This window comes from Polypterus senegalus, chromosome 5 (genome assembly GCF_016835505.1).
Source record: "Polypterus senegalus isolate Bchr_013 chromosome 5, ASM1683550v1, whole genome shotgun sequence".
NCBI classification, from domain to species: Eukaryota; Metazoa; Chordata; class Cladistia; order Polypteriformes; family Polypteridae; genus Polypterus; species Polypterus senegalus.
The window spans coordinates 148,925,162-148,938,791 of record NC_053158.1 but is presented as its reverse complement, the minus strand read 5'-3'; positions in this window follow the sequence as shown (position 1 = coordinate 148,938,791).

Sequence of the window (13,630 nt, the reverse complement as noted above, 5' to 3'; positions counted from 1 at the left end):
TTGCAAACCATTTTGTTTATATTTCCATAAAATGGGCTGAGGTTGATTTTCTTATATGTATTGTTTGAATGAGTGTTACTTCATATTACTTACTTAAAAATACTTTACATTGTATTTTGTGTCACAGATGAATGTATACAAAAATATTTAGTGATAACAGAAAGTGTTGTTTTCTTTATGTGGACACTCAGGGGGTGGGGCCACTATGAGGTAGCACCTGGAGAAACTCTATACATTCTAGGCAAAAGGGCAGGCTCTCCAGAATTGCATTGTGAGTTGCACTGTGATCTCCTTTATTCTAATGATTTAGATTTCTTGGTTTATTGATCTTGTTTAATGTTTTTGTTGGCTTTGGGTTGCATTTATAGACAACCCTGTTTGGCTTTCTTTTCCCAAGAAAAACATATATATTTTGGTAATACAAATTTCAATTCATTGCAATCTGCTTCTACATACTGGCTTAGGAAGGTCCATAAAACTTTGTCTGAGATGATTATCTATTTCTGGTTAATATAAACTAGATAGACAAGACACATTGGGAGTGGTTTATCAAGCTGAGCCTAACAAGCACAGCCTTTGTGCCAGCATCTCAGAGGGCTAAGCAAGCTAATACAGTGCCCACACCCGTGAACTGGGCACATACATTCTAAAGGCTAATTCATTCTTTCAACATTCATTTTTTTGCACTCATGTAAAATAATGTATTGATGTGAATCTGAACAAACCCAATTGTAAGCAGAGTTATTTGCGTTCCTACAATCTTTATCTTAGTAGGGATTGTAAAGGAGGCAATGTCATTTAAATATTTTTTTTTATTCATCTGCTGTAAATGTGTGCATTGTAAATAATATATTATTATGTGGGTTCAGTTTTCAGTTGAGTTTTAACTATTCTCATTGTTTCTCCCCTTAATTCTTGACTTATTTGTGATGATGCGGGTTCACTGCATCCTCTTATCATGCTTCCGGGAGCCCTGAACCCGACACCGTCGGTAATGTTACCGATGAGCACTACAGTGAGGCACAACAAATAGAGCAAGGGAATGGTGCAAAAGTGCAAAGTGCTATTATTTCAAACCAGCAAACAAAAACAGAGTGTCCAAATAAATAGTGCAGTGATTTAAAAATCCTCAAATAAATAATTCATAAAAATGTGTGAAAGGGTGGAGGTTAAAATCCATTAGAAAAATCCTTCAAAATGACGAGGTTAAAATAACGGCTGGAAGCTGTCGTTTTAAAAATCCGGTGCATCCTTCTTTTACTACTGGTGGCTCCCCTGCTTCTCCTAAACGGGCCCCGCAATGGGGGAGTCACCCTAGCTGCAGTTGACCTACTCTGCCTGCTTAGGCTGATCGGTTCGCCTCACTGACCCCTGGATCCGGTAGGCTCCACCAAACAGCGACGTGGGCTCCCCAATGACAAGGGCGCCCACACTGGGGAATACACGTCCCAAGTCCCGACTCCCGCTGCCTTTCGTAGCCTTACGAGGCGAGTCATCCGCCTTCTGGTTACTCCAGCTCTTCACAATGAACTCAGTGGGAGCGACCACTATGACTGCTCCCTGGGTGTCGGCCAAACACCCAGGCTCCCTGCTCAGCTGCACGCAAGCCTGCGCTCGCACGCTCGCTCTCTCTCCTGCACCGGCTTTCTCCTCCTGCTTCCGGCCTTCTCCTGCAACCTCCTGTTCTTTCCTGTTCTCTTCTTTTTTTTCTCATCCCCCTTAGCCGCCTCACACTCCTATTTATGAAGAGGACGTGGCAGCTGTGGAAAATCAGCAGCCCCAAGAACAATCACGGATACGGACGATTTCTCACCGGTGCACTTAGGTGATAAACACCCACATCACAAATCATCCCGGGAACCTCTTCAGCAACACAACCACCACGCCCCCTCATTAAGCCGTGAGTGTGGTGATTATTTATTTAAAAACTGGCCCTTTCACATGAGCTGTGGACCCGCTATACCACATTATTGTGTTTTTCTCTCATCCGAAAGAAATTAAAACTGACTCTAAATTAGCTATGAAGGAGTAAAAAATGGAGGTGTGGCTTGTTAAGTGACATTTCACAAATACACAGATACTTATTTATATAATAATAAAAGGGTGTTTCGTATGCATATAAACAATTTTCCTTTGTAATCTGTACAGACATTGATTGAGAGTAAAATGCTTGAGCAATGTTAGCATCGATAAATATCTGGAATATTGCTGGTTCAAATATTTTTACTCCCAGAAAGGATCCTAGTCTATTTGAACAATTCAGCTGGATGGGTGTTTTGTGCTCACTGTTGCAGATGTGTGTAAGGACTCCTGCAGCAGAGTTTTAAACCAACTGGAGAAGTGATAAAAGATTAGAAGTGGCACCTGCCAGTAGGAAGTTACAGTATTTGGTGTGAGTGGAATGAGCAAACACAGGACATATCATGGTGATGGAAATAAGAAAGTACCTTAATTGTGGTTTATGTGGGTAGAATAAGAACGGAAGGAAATAAAAAAATGACACAAAGTTTCCTAGCATAAAAAGAAGGTTGGATGACATCATCTCCAAGAGTGATTGAAAAGGAGGTAAATTTCTTAAGCTGAGCTGTAGTGCCAATCAGTATGACTCCAGTTTTACTAAAATTTTCAAAGAGTTATATTTCATCCAGGTTTAAATTTCACTGAGACAAGTTTTTACTTTTAAGCTGAAGTAGATTTGAGTATCATGCACATAAAAATGATAACTCAGTCCAAAGTTATCTATGTTATGGCAAACAGGAACCATGCAGATACATAAAAGTAGAGAGCAGAAAGTAAAGCCTTGTGGAAGTCCTTGTGTGACTGGCACTGAGCTGTATCTGCCAAAACTACCAAACTCTTGCCAGATAGGACATAAACCACCAGAGGGCAGTGCCTGAGATACCCCAATGTTCTCCATTATGGAAAGTAGAATATCATGCTTGCCAGTATCAAATGGACTACAATATAGCAGAATTAATAATGTATACTGGTTTGCCAAGAGTCTTCTGCCACAAGCAAATCATTAGTTACCCAAAGCTGAGCAGTTTATCAGCCATGGAGTGTTTTGAAACTAGACTGAAAGGGTTCCATCTGCTTATTACACATTAAGTAACTGGTGAGGTGGGAGGACAAAACACGCTCAAAACGTTTCACATAAAAGGTAAGTGTGTTCTGACAAGGAATGGAGTCCCACTTTAAGTCCATTGCTACTGAAAAAGACGTTTGCACCTTGTAAACTTGCAGTGGAATAAAAGGATCCATAAAAATTGAAGGATGGATAAAAAAAAATCTTATTGAAAAAAATGTTAAAATCCTTACTGTTACAGCATTACAACATTAACTGAATACACACATCCATATGTAGTTGTTAACAGTTTATCACAATCCTAGCAGAGAAGAGAGAGAGAGAGAGGTTGGGAGCAGGCACTAATAAAGCAAGTTGCCGCACCCACCTCACGATAAACCATCTCAGGATTCTAAATTAGGACCCGAGCGCACTAGTGGAATGGGTGACATCTAATCACCACACTAATTCAAATGGAAAAGTGTGAGGCTTTTTACAATGACTGGAGTGCCAATCCTGCCACCAAACCCAGACTTTTTCCTGCAAGTTGGAGGACCTGCTTGCAGGGCTGGATGCAAATTAATGTCATACACAGGACAGAGCAATTACAAGTTAAGGTCCTTGCTCAAGGGTGCAATGGAGTTAAATCACTTAAGGCATTTATGGGATTCGAACCAGAAACTTTCCAATTGCCAGAGTAGATCCCTAGCCTCAGTACCTCCACTTTGCTGACAATCTCAGCAGCATTGGCAGGAAATGGAGAAGGTTTCCAATCTAATTTAGCTCACATGAAACTTGAAAACTTTCCCTTTTCCTTAACAGTGTGAAGACAAACATTAAAAATTAACAATCACAGCAAAATAACATTTTTAAACCTTGTGGTGGACGGCCGGGGCACCCTGACAATGGAAGGACTGAGTGAAACAGTATTTTTAGGACAGTTTCTCCCCCGGAAAGACAGAGGACAGCTCCCTTGGCTTACAGCGGGGCCACAGGTTTGGAGCATGGAAGCTCAACCCTGCTGGAGCCTGTGGCCACTGTAGGGGGTGCCTGGATGTTTACAGGGACCTGTTTGATAGCAATTCCGCCACACCAGGAAGTGCTGCCGGAAGAAGGTTGTTGGGCACCTGGCGTCCATCCGAGAGCCCTATAAAAGGGTCCAGGCACCACTACTCAACAGCTAGAGTTGGGAGGAAGAAGGACAAAGCCTGTGAGGAGGAGTGGAGGTGAAAAGGACTGTGCTTTACCGGTTTATACTGTGATGTCGGCTCTGGACATTTTGCTTTCGTGGGGTGCAAAGGAAGTGCCCCCAAGTGTAAATAAAGGTGTGCTGTGTGGGAATCTGTGTCTCAGCCTGTCTGTGTCGGGGTTAGGGCGGCTGTACTCATCCCGGTGGTCTATAACCCACTTAATCCAATTAAGGGTTGCATGGAAGGTGCAAAGCAATCTAGGCATGATAAGCCAAAATGTATGAATTTAGCTCAAATTGAGCCCAATTATGCACACATTCACATGGGAAAATTTAGAGTCTCAGATTAACCTAACACCAAAGCCTGTGGAAGTAAAATCAGAGTACCTACACACACACCATGACCATATGAAGGAGTGAACTCATGATCTAGTAATGCTAATCATTGCACTAGCATGCCTGCCATTCAAACACATAATGCAATCTGAGATTAAGTCAGGAGCTATAAAGATGTGACACAAACTATATTCCCTCATTTCTTTCAGCTGTCGTAACAGCATAAATACAGTAGGTTAAAAGCTGAAGGTTAGTCGGAATTGTCTTGCGCAATTTAAACTATAAAATGATAAAACACAATTTATGTGGTATGCTTTTTGCTGTAGAGTACAGGAGCTTATATTCACCAGTCAAAATCAAAAAAGCAAAAATGGCATGTCATATAAATGATTGCTTTATTTTGCAAAATCATGGTTTGCTCGATATCACACACTAATTGTCTTATAAGACAGATATATAAGATTAATTTCATGCAAACATGAAGAATGTATAAACTCCAACAAAAGGTAATCAGGCTAGGATATATCATGTGGGTTCCACTCCACAAACTACATTTCAAAATTATGAACTGCTTTATATCAATTTACAGGAAGTTTTAGGGTTATTTCTTTCCAGCAAGGAAAACAAATTAAAAATGTAAAATGCAGAAAGGCAAATACATTGTGTTAGGTACTCAGAATTCAGTATCTGTGTTACTTGTAGTAAGCTTTAGAATAAGTACAAAAAAGTTATGCTTCATAATTCACTTCAACTGAAAATTTTCAGTATGAGTGAGTCATAAGATTAAGAATAACACCGCTCTTTTGTCTCCATACGGAGTCTATCTATTAACGGTGTGAGAATTCTTTTGCAGGCTTATTAAGTGTCAGTTGTAATTTTCAAGTGTAAGAAGTGCAGAATGAGATGTTTTTGCATTTTTGCTTTTAAGATGATTTAACAGAAAATACTCATATAGTCATTCTTAGGAATAAGTTAAAGTGAAGGCTATACCTTTACTTTTAGATAAATCATATACATATTTATATGATGTAGGGAAAGTATAAAATTAATTATAAAAACTTTAGGTGTATGCTGCTGCTGGAGTATGTGAATTTCCCCTTGGGATTAATAAAGTATCTATCTAATCTAATCTAAATTAATCTAATGGCCAAGGGGACTGGACAGTTGATCTGTACTTTTAGAGTATGTTCAATTGGTAGAACAGTGTAGCAACAAATTGATCAAGGATTTTTCCCAGGCCTCCCCTTATATATAGTATGTCCATTTCAACTTGGGCTGTCTTATTGGCTACTTCACCTCTAGTACTGCTTTCCTTTATTAAAGTGAGTGGTACTTTACCAGTCACTTAAAAGTAATTTCTCTTCAGAAGTTATTAAGGCTATCAGCATTCTTTACTCTTATATCAGAATTTCTTATATGCAACATGGTTCTGTTGAGAACCTCAGCAGGGTATCGCACAAGTCAAGTCAAGTCAAGTTGGGGAGCATGCACTGGTACAGAGTATTGCCGCATCCACTACACGGCGAAAAAACTCAGGATCCCAGTTTTCAACCCCCCAGGCAGACCTGTGGTCCAGTACCACCCTCCGGAAATAACCCTTTATCTGCTGCAGCCAGGTGTTACAAGGGCGAACACCTGGCCTGGTCCCCATCAATGAAGATCTTTTGAGCCGGATCACCCTCAGGGAAATGCTCCACATGGTCGTAATCACTCCCTCACAATTCAGGTAATGTGCCTCATTAGGGACTCCATGAACTCATTCGACACAAAGTCAAACCAACAGTACCCAAGGATTTTCTGGAAAAAAGTCTTGGACCTTTGTCCTTTTGCATAGATATTTTGAGCACCACACACCCCTTTTCAGCGACCTCATGACCCCCCATGCTCTCCCAATCCCTCTACTGACTTCCTAGGTAGAGTCACCAGAGACTCTTGTCACTACCAAGGTAAGTAAACCTTTCAACAAGGTCAACACTCTCTGCAAACAGACACATTGCTGATGGCTGTGCCCAAGAGGTCATTGAAGGCCTGGATCTTGGTTTTTATTCAGGACACTCGCAAGCCCAGACACTCAGACTCCTCACTCAGTCTCTCGAGCATCCTGATCAGAGACTCAATTGACTCCTCGAAGATCACAGCATCGTCAGCAGTCAAGATCTTTAAATCTTTCTTCACCAACAAATGTCCCACAGCCGGGACATATCATAAATATACAGTGAGATGCAAAAGTTTGGGCAACCTTGTTAATAGTCATTACTTTCCTGTATAAATCGTTGGTTGTTACGATAAAAAATGTCAGTTAAATATATCATATAGGAGACACACCCAGTGATATTTGAGAAGTGAAATGAAGTTTATTGGATTTACAGAACGTGTGCAATAATTGTTCAAACAAAATCAGGCAGGTGCATAAATTTGGGCACCGTCGTCATTTTATTGATTCCAAAATTTTTAGAACTAATTATTGGAACTCAAATTGGCTTGGTAAGCTCAGTGACCCCTGACCTACATACACAGGTGAATCCTATAATTAGAAAGAGTATTTAAGGGGGACAATTGTAAGTTTCCCTCCTCCTTTAATTTTCTCTGAAGAGTAGCAACATGGGGGTCACAAAACAACTCTCAAATGACCTGAAGACAAAAATTGTTCACCATCATGGTTTAGGGGAAGGATACAGAAAGCTGTCCCAGAGATTTAAGCTGTCTGTTTCCACAGTTAGGAATATATTGAGGAAATGGAAGACCACAGGCTCAGTTCAAGTTAAGGCTCGAAATGGCAAACCAAGAAAGATTTCGGATAGACAGAAGTGACGAATGGTGAGAACAGTCAGAGTCAACCCACAGACCAGCACCAAAGACCTACAACATCATCTTGCAGCAGATGGAGTCACTGTGCATCGTTCAACCATTCGGTGCACTTTACACAAGGAGATGTTGTATGCGAGAGTGATGCAGAGGAAGCCTCTTCTCCGCCCACAGCACAAACAGAGCCGCTTGAGGTATGCTCAAGCACATTTGGACAAGTCAGCTTCATTTTGGAATAAGGTGCTGTGGACTGATAAAACTACAATTGAGTTATTTGGGCATAACAAGGGGCGTTATGCATGGAGGATAAAGAACACAGCATTCCAATAAAAACACCTGCTACCTACAGTAAAAAATGGTGGTGGTTCCATCATGCTGTGGGGCTGTGTGGCCAGTGCAGGGACTGGGAATCTTGTCAAAGTTGAGGGACGCATGGATTCCACTCAGTATCAGCAGATTCTGGAGACCAATGTCCAGGAATCAGTGACAAAGCTGAAGCTGCGCCGGGGCTGGATCTTTCAACAAGACAACGACCGAAACACTGCTCAAAATCCACTAAGGCATTCATGCAGAGGAACAAGTACAACGTTCTGGAATGGCCATCTCAGTCCCCAGACCTGAATAAAATTGAAAATCTGTGGTGTGAGTTAAAGAGAGCTGTCCATGCTCGGAAGCCATCAAACCTGAATGAACTAGAGATGTTTTGTAAAGAGGAATGGTCCAAAATACCTTCAACCACAATCCAGACTCTCATTGGAACCTACAGGAAGCGTTTAAAGACTGTAATTTCTGCAAAAGGCGGATCTACTGTACTAAATATTGATTTCATTTCTTTTTTGTGGTGCCCAAATTTATGCACCTGCCTGATTTTGTTTGAACAATTATTGCACACTTTCTGTAAATCCAATAAACTTCATTTCACTTCTCAAATATCACTGTGTGTGTCTCCTATATGATATATTTAACTGACATTTTTTATCGTAACAACCAACAATTTATACAGGAAAATAATGACTATTAACAAGGTTGCCCAAACTTTTGCATCCCACTGTATTTCAAGACATATTTAAAAGGAATTCATGATATCTCAAAACGACTTCCTATTTTCAATAGGACTTCCTGCCTATTTTAAGATATTTTGAAATGAGCACAAGCTACTGTCAATTCTCATTATTTGCAGGGGTTACATTCCTGAAAAACCCTAAGAATACAGAAACCACAGATGATAAAGCACAGGTCCTATGGGAAAATTAGATTAGGTTTTGGTGGGAGGACTGATGCAAGGAGAAAGGCCCATCAAAGCTCAGTAGTAATCCTCAAGCAAGTTCATCTACTGAAACCTTGGTATGACTTTTACTTCCTATTTAGTTAAGTTCAATTTTCTTCTAGACACTCCAACAGAAGATGCAATCGACTGCAGTGGGCAATTAAAGGACCACACTAAACCATCAAATGTGCACTAGCAATGGATGGTGTTTACAAAGGTCACACTGGGAATTCCTTATTCGTGGGGAACATTTGAAAACCCTAGTCCCCCTTACAAATGGGGTTAAATGGTTTCACAGTCCCTCTCAGCACTCTCATTCAATATAGTGCTTGTGCAGCCCCAAACATCATAGGTGTGTTCTTGCTTAATCTCACAATTCATTGCTGCACAATAGTCCTCTCAGAATTTTTTTTTTAATTAGACCATGGAATTTTTTAGGATTAGACCATGGAAGTCACAATGGTCCACTTTTGTAATAGTGGATAAGTGAATCCATGGGAATAAAATCTGCAGACAGAGAGGATTTACTGTATCTCATTTTTTAAATCAATTTTCTCAATCTTTTCTATCATCTGCACCTTGCTTATTCTTCTTTTTTATTCCCACTAAGCAGTTAGTTTAAGGTAGTTGGGAATGGCCAAGGAGTTAATAGAATTATGTGATCAGAAAGGTGCACTGAGGATTTAGCATAACCCATTAATGTACTGTACTTATTTCTACAATTGCTAATATTTTTTTTTTAAATAATTGTGTAGTCTTTCTATTTGAACAAAACAATGTACTACACCTAAATCTAAATTCCTATTTTTTCATTTTAGTCTTCAGTTAGGATTAACTAAACATATTCTATTTTACAAAAATCCATTTCAGCTACATTAAAATACAAGTACTTATCATCTGCAGCCTGTAATCAGTTGTCTTTCTTGCTAAAGTTATAAACAAAGTGTCAAAATCCTCTGTTGTTTTCATTCACTATAAGTGTCATTTTAACATATTTGCCAAATGTTTGAAAATAATAATACAAATGTAATGAAGATAATGAAAAGTTTTTTCACAGGATACAATTAGAACTCTTTTGCATGTAGAAAAAGCTGAGTTGCAGGAGACAAATTAGTGATAAAGCAAGCATCAATGTAACCATAAACACAAAAGGCTTGTTACTCTTATTACTGCTGCCATTATTTGGCCATAAAGTAAAATCCATAAATGTATTTAGTACTGCATACTTAATATGTTAATGAAAAATAACTGGTTGATCAGCACTTAATTCCTTTCTAAAGGCTGATGTCTTACTGTCACTTCTTTTAAAAATTCAGTGGAAGGACAGTTATTACTGTTGATACAATAGATTCTACAAATAATTTGAATAGGACAGCTTGTCAAAGTAAAAGGCTATCTAATCCATCTTACATTACCACCAGGAAGCTGCAAAGAGTTTAGTATGACATAGTATAAAGAAATCTAATCAGTCTTTATATAGTACCTTTCGTTGCAAATATTAAACACTTTAGAAAAGTCATTAGTTAAATGTAAATAGTTATAATTATTTTAAGATAAATCCACATATTTTAAAATATATCTGAATTGTATAGATCATGCATTCAGGATAAGCTGTAACAGTTTGCCTTTAATAATCAAACATGTACAGTCCCAACAGGAAAGTAGAACAACCATGTGCTTTGTAAGGAAAGTCTCACAACAGTCAGAGAACAAAAGAGTTGCATACTGTCAAAGTTAAAGTAACCTTTTAGAGGCAAGTTTTCCAAATTGTAATGACATGAAAGATGTGTACACAATTGAGAGTTCGACTGACCATTACCTGTAACGCATAGAAACCAAAATATTCTTCTGGGTACCAGCGAAGGAAGATGGTGAAATGCCAGCCTGTGGAGGACAGGTAGCAGATGGAAGTAATCCTTCCAAAAGTCATATGTTGTAATAGAAAAAAAGTTGTCATGCTGTGGAAAACAAGCCATGGGTTAATGATTAAAACGTTTTTTTCTCTCCCCAAAGGGGACTGTTTAACATCACACCCTTGGTTTATTGTATTAGGATTGTACTATCATATGTTATCTGTTTCTCCATGGGTACTGTTTAACATCATTCCCTGGGTTTATTCTTTCTGGACTTTTTATTATATTCTTGGTTTATAGTATTTTGCCAACAAATATCTCTACTTTAATTCTTCTACACTGCTGTTGGGGGGGCTTATTTTGTTTTGGACATGCTGTGTCTCTAGGTATGGCAGAGGACTGTGATTTTGTGAAGTGCAGTCTAGCCTCACGTGGGGTGGCTGGGTTGTAGAAAGAGACTAAGCTATTTCTAATATATCCTTCTTACACCCACAATAAGTAAGAGGCAACACAACAATAGGCTTCATAGCAATAACTCCTGGCAATATTGGAAATTCAGCTTAAAGCTACAGTATCTTATTGTAATAATGTACTTTAAATTAAATAACTAAATTTAAATCACTATAAAATGTCAACAAAGGTTCAGAAGTAATGTCTCTATGACCAAACAATGAACTTTCTGAGCTGGAATATCAAAGGTCTCAATCATGAATTAAAGAGAAAGAAACTATTCTCTCAACTAACAAACTCCAAGATAGTATTTTACAGGAGACTTGCTTATTAAGCAAGGATCAGTTTCGGTTGCAAAGAGATTTGATTGACCAAATTATTCCACTCTAGCTATACAAAGAAAACTATAAGTGTGGGACTCTTAATACTTAGAACAATTTCATTTGTAGTATCAAATGAAGTATCTGAGGGCAATATTTGTTCATTATGGGTAATCTATTTAATTGTAAAGTGATTTTGATAAATATCTACAAATCCAATGTGGGTGATACAGACTTCATCCATAATGTATTTGCAACCATTCCTAATGTGACACTTTAACTGTTTTAAATCCAGACTTGGATAGTTCTTCACCATCAGGGGCGATTACATCAAACACTACAAAAACAATTACACAGTTTGTAGTTGATCACAACTTCTCAGACCCTTGAAGATTTCTAAATCCAAACTCAAGAGCATATTCCATCTTCTCACCAGCACATCGTTGTTACTCAAGAATTTATTATTTCTTTATAGATAATGATTTTTTGCCCACAATCAAATCTTGCAAGTACAACGCAAATGTTATCTCTGACCATGCCTCTCTGATCATGGCACTCACATCATTATGCCCCACATACCCATCTCACACGCCAGGTTTCCAAATGAGGCACTTTATAGGAAAAGACATGCTTTGCAATCAGAACTCAACCACTTCACAACAAAAGAAACACAACAACTAATTTTTGAATCGCAACATCAATATTATGAACACCGAGAGAAGGCTAATAAGATCTTAGCTCAACTAATCAACAAGCAGTAAGTTCGCAATGCAATACCAGTAATTATCAACACAGAGACAAAATCATTGACCATAACAATGTAATGCATACATTTAGAGACTACTGTAAGTCCTTATGTTCTACTCAGTGTAAAGAAGACAACACATAATCTAATGAGTTTTTTGATGTATTACAGATACCACAGCAGGATACTCTCAGTGAAGAGGAATTGAATAAACCTCTGACAATCTCACAATTACTAGACACTATAACCTCACTTCAGAATGGGAAACCAAAAGGCCCTGAAGTCTACCCTTTTTGTATAAAAAAATTACAATTAAATTAGGTTCCTTTTTATTAGCAACATTTACAGAAGCCAGATACAATAAAATTCTACCTCAAACTGTTTGCCAAGCATTAATTACCGTCTTTCCTAAGAAAAATAAAGACTTGCTACAATGTGCATCATACAGACCAATGTCACTTCTGAGTAATGATGTTAAGATACTCTTCAAAGATGTAGCTAGAAGGATTAAGATATACATCCATAAAGTCTAACACCCTGGAGATTTTATTATGTTTGGAGGCAGAAAAAGCATTCAATATGGCATCTATTCACTACATTACACATATTTGCCTTCGACCCAAATATATGTGCATAGATCAAACTACTGTATACCAGTCCAGAAGCTTCAGTTTGTATTAATATTATTTCAGACTACTTCAAACTAGAATGTAGTACTAGACAAGCATGCCCGCCCCCAGTCACCACTGCTATTTGCAAAAGCCCTTGAGCCATTGGCTGTTTACTTTCGAAAAAACATCTGAGATAAAGGGGATTAACAGAAAATGACTTTGAACAGAAAATATCACTATATGCAGATGATATGGTACTATATATATCGGACCCACAAAATTCTGTGCCTGTACCCCTAACTGAACAGAATTTCAAAATATATCTAGACTAAAAATTTACTTGCACAAAAGTGTCATTTTCCAATGAAATCTCAATATTTTGATTACAGCATGGTATAGTATCATACTATAGATGTAGTGTACTGTATATTCTTTGTAGCATACAAAATGAAAAGGGATTATAATGTGGTTTGTAATTTGAAATCACATTAGCATGTACTATATTTCAAAAAGCATTTGATGTAGTGAATGTATAGTGTCACTTTGATGACATCCAAGTGAAGGATGAAATGCATTAAGTACAATCATGATGCCACATTGACCATATTGTATGGAAACTGCTTGAATATGCGTACATTTTAAAATCTTTGGCTTAGTATATATGCCATATGAATGCTGAAATATTACATACAAGCCCAGAACAGTCAAAACCTGTTAGCTTGATTAACTTCTGGTAACTTCTTACTGTACCTAGAAAACACACTATGGCCATTGCATTAGTTTTTGTGCTATAACAAAGATAAGACATAATTGGAATATCAGAATGACTTCATAAAAGTAAGTTGTGCTTGTCAGCTTGTCAAGTTCAAGATCAAAGGCATTGTCGCTTATACAGAGTTCAGTGCAATTCCTATTTGTATGTTTAAACAACATGTAAAATGTTTCCATTCTCCACCACTATGATCAGCAAGAATTCCTTCCTTTCCAAAT